We start from the raw sequence: 4160 nt of genomic DNA, 5'->3' as shown, positions 1-4160 counted from the left end.
TTTTTTCTTTCACTCATAGGTCTGTGAAATATTAGAGGAATTGACTATCTTATTATAAAATTAAGAACTGGTACTGAATACTTGAATGTGTGAGTAAATTAACCTACCTTCAGAACAAGATTATTATTTATAAGACACATTTAATGTGCACAGTTTCAATCTTTAGGAGAAAAACTGTCTTTCTTTTAATTTGTCATCCCACATGTAATGTATTCATATAAATAATGAGACCAGTGACGACTACTCCTAATAGACAATGTGTTTGTGTTTGTCCCTTGAATTCAGGCTTGATTTCCTCTTGCATGACAGACGGCTTCCATAATGTGGCTCAGCCTCTCATTCCATCTGAGTCACATGTGCGATTATCTAAGCACTCCTGAAGCTGCCCATGGCCCCACACAACTCATCAGAACTTCATGTATGACCCTTGAAGGAAACAGTGGAAATTAAAATAAAAAAAAAAATTTTTTTCCAAGTGTATCCATGTAAGGGTGCCTGGGTGGCTCAGTCAGTAGAGTGTTGGACTTTAGCTCAAGTCATGATCTCAGGGCTCCTGGGTTCAAGCCCCACGTCAGTCTTTGTGCCTGGAGACTGCTTTGTATTCTGTGTCTGCCTCTCTCTCTGCTCCTTCTCCACTCAGGCTCTCTCTGTCTCTCAAAAATAAACATAAAACAAAAGTGTGTCCATGTAGTGATTTAAATTTTTTAAATGTTTATTTACATTTGAGAGACAGGGACAGAGCATGAGTGGGGGAGGGGCAGAGAAAGAGGGAGACACAGGATCTGAAGCAGGCTGCAGGCTCTGAGCTGTCAGCACTGAGCCAGACCTGGGGGGGACCAGGGGTGGGGAGGGGATCGTGGGGGGGGGTGGGCTTCGATCTCATGAAGCATGAGATCATGGCCTGAGCCAAAGTTGGACATTTAACTGACTGAGCCACTCAGGTACCCCTCCATGTAGTGATTTAAAATTACACTATAGCCTTTGGTAAATCTTATTGCCTATAATATAAGAGGCCAAAGAAAGGGTTTAGATTGCTGTTCTATTTAGCTTTGCAAACATAACTGTGACGCTAGGCTTTTATGTAATTGATTTTGTAAGCAGTGGCCAAATCCACTGTTTCTCACGCTGTGCCCCAATCTGCTTTTGTAAAAACCCAGAAGAACACTTGAAAACTATTGTCATAAATTCAAACTGCTTGAGAAAAATTGGTGAAAGTCTATCACAGTTGTTTGCCAATACTCTGGTAACCCTGTTGTACCCATACTTTTTACATACTTTCCTTTTGGTCTCTTTTTCAGTTTTATTTTAAGCATATTTTTGTTATTCTAAGACAAAATAATGAATTAGTTTATCAAAACTAAAAACAAACAAAACAAACAAACCAAGAACAACAGCAACCAAGAAGCAAAACGAAAATGAAAACAAGCTGAGTGGTTTAGATTCCTACTAAAAAAAATGGCCTATGGTTTTAATTAAATATTCAGTATGAACATTTGGACATATAGTGATTTATTTCCACATGAGAAAACTCATATAGCCCTTGCCATTAAGGAAAATACCTGTGATATATCAAATTTAACATGCAAAGCCAGCCTTGCATTGTAGAAATAAAAAAGGTTCCAAAGCTAAGTTATATGCTGGACTGAGGGATAGCTATCTGCTGACTAAAACAATCCCATACAAGAAATTTTTAGTGGATGAGTTTTGCTTGAAGAATGGATAATTTCAGCCAACTTAAAACCTATTATTTCATTGCCCTAATTATAATGGATTCCATAACATAATATCTATAAAATATGTTAAGAAATCAAGAACATGTTTGAGTCTGAAACACAAATAAAAACAAAACCAAATCTTCAGTTTGCTGTCCAACACGGAAGAACCTTACAAAGTCGTCAGTGTGTGCTAATATAAGTAAGGCTGAATGATCTGAAAAATAAGCTCTTCTTAGATCTGTCAGAGCTGTTAAGCCACAGGACCAACTGCTGACTCCAAAACTGCAGAGAAGACAGACACATAGATACAGATAATCACAATTTACCAGAGAGGAAATCCATTAGCAAAGAACTCCACAGAAACCAGCACCATGATAGGAAAATTAGGACTGTAACTGAAGAATTGACAGAGGCTCAGTGTAGATAAGCCTGAGAGATGAAGACTTCATCTCAGCCCCTAGCTTCTTGGTCCCCCACACTCACTTTTGTGTTTTAACTGCAGAAAGTCTGTCAAGTCCTCGCAGTAAAGATCAGAGAAAAATCCCCTCAGGCTTCTGAGGTGGGAAGAAACTAGCCATTTCAAAATATGACAGAGCATTCTGATCTACTTAACAAAACCTGCCTTCAAGAGAAACTGTTTTACCAGAGTGTAATTTGCTGGGGATTTTTCAGAGCCTAGCAGACTTGGGGAAAGGAAAATACCCAACTTATCTTGTTCTAGCTTTCCACATAGGGTAAGTTGCATACCAACTCCAGCCCCCTCTAGCTTCCCTGTACCACCAAAGGGGGGTGAAAACAAAACAACAGTTGCTAAAAGACTGATGCTGAATCATAGGACTATAAAATAATTCCTCTATGCCCACACCTTACCAGTGTATTACTGAAGGTCTATTTACCACAGTTCCTTTTACTTAGTACATCCTGTCTGTCTTTCCACACAAAAATCTGCACATAGATGCTCTTAACAGTTTTGTTCATAATTACTAAAACTGAGATGCAATTAGAATGTGCTTCAGCAGGTAATGGAGAAATAAACTGTGATACATCCTAAAGAGAAAGGAGCTATCAAGCCATGAAAAGATATGGAGGAAACTTAAATGCATACCATAAGTGAAAGAAGCCAACACATCATGATTCTACCTGAATGACCTTCTGGAAAAGGCAAAACTATGGAGATAGAAGGGTCATCTGGGTGGCTCATTAGGTTGAATATTGGACTCTTGATTTCATCTCAGGTCATGATCCCCAGGTCGTGGGATTGAACCCTGTGTTGGGCTCCACACTGAGTGTGGAGACTTCTTGGGATTCTCTCTCTCTCTCCCTCTACCCCTCTCCCCTGCTCGTGCCCATGCTCTCTCTCAAATAAAAAAAAATTAAAAATTAAAAAAAAACCCTACAGAGATAGTAAAAAGGTCAACTGTTCCAGAAGTTAAGGTCACAGAGGGATGAATAGTCAGAGCACAGAGAATTTTTAGGGCAGTGAAACTATTCAGTATGATATACTATAATGATGGATACATATCATAACACATTTTTCAAAAACCTTGGAATGTACAACACCAACAATGAACCCTAATGTAAAATATAAAGTTTGGAAATGATAATGTGCCAATATAGGTTCATTGATTGCAACAAATGTACCAGGCAGTTGCTAAACATTGATAATGGGGGTTGTATATGTGCATGGAGACAGGGGAACATGGACACTCTGTACTTCCTGTTCCAATTTCCTATGAACCTAAAACTGCTCTAAAAAATATGCCCTCCCAAGCAAGCAAGTGACTCTGACCAAGAAAAAAAAAATCTTACCAAAATTAGAAAAGAAAGGATGACAAATTTAAAAGCTGGATCTTTAAAAGATTATTAGTGTAAAACTCTGAAAATAAATGATTCAGCTTTCACTTCTGATTAAGGTGGAATAGCAGGGAGTAGATACACCATCTCATCTCAACGAGTGAAAAACAGGCAAAATCTATGAAACAACACTCAAGGGAGAAGAAACAAAGAAGGTAAGCCCACAGTTGCACTGTTTACTGTCAGGCCACGAAGTAAGGAAAGGAATCTTGGAGTCTCTAAGGGAAGGATAAACCAACTAAAATATTTTCTTTTATATATAAACTCAAATGCTTTTCTAATTTGTCATTTTCCAAATATTTCACTCTTAATTTTTATCAGACATCCCCACCTTTCTTGGTTTATTATTAACAGGCATTGAATTAGGAAACCCAAGCTTTGCTACGATCACTGGGAGATGTCTAATAACTAACTAAAATATGAAATACTTAAAAGCAAAGTTAATGGAAGCATAAGGCCATGAAATATAGCACCTAATTTTTAAAACAAAGTTTCTTCACAGCTTTATTAACTAACATTGCTTGAAATAAGCTATTTAAATACCGTATTTTTAAATAAAAAATGCACAGAAAATGGGGCACGTGGGTGGCT

Source organism: Lynx rufus, unplaced genomic scaffold, assembly GCF_022079265.1.
Source record: "Lynx rufus isolate CCGP_SWC_20201006 ecotype Redwood Valley unplaced genomic scaffold, mLynRuf1.p SCAF_6, whole genome shotgun sequence".
NCBI classification, from domain to species: Eukaryota; Metazoa; Chordata; class Mammalia; order Carnivora; family Felidae; genus Lynx; species Lynx rufus.
Note: the sequence above shows the minus strand (reverse complement) of the source record.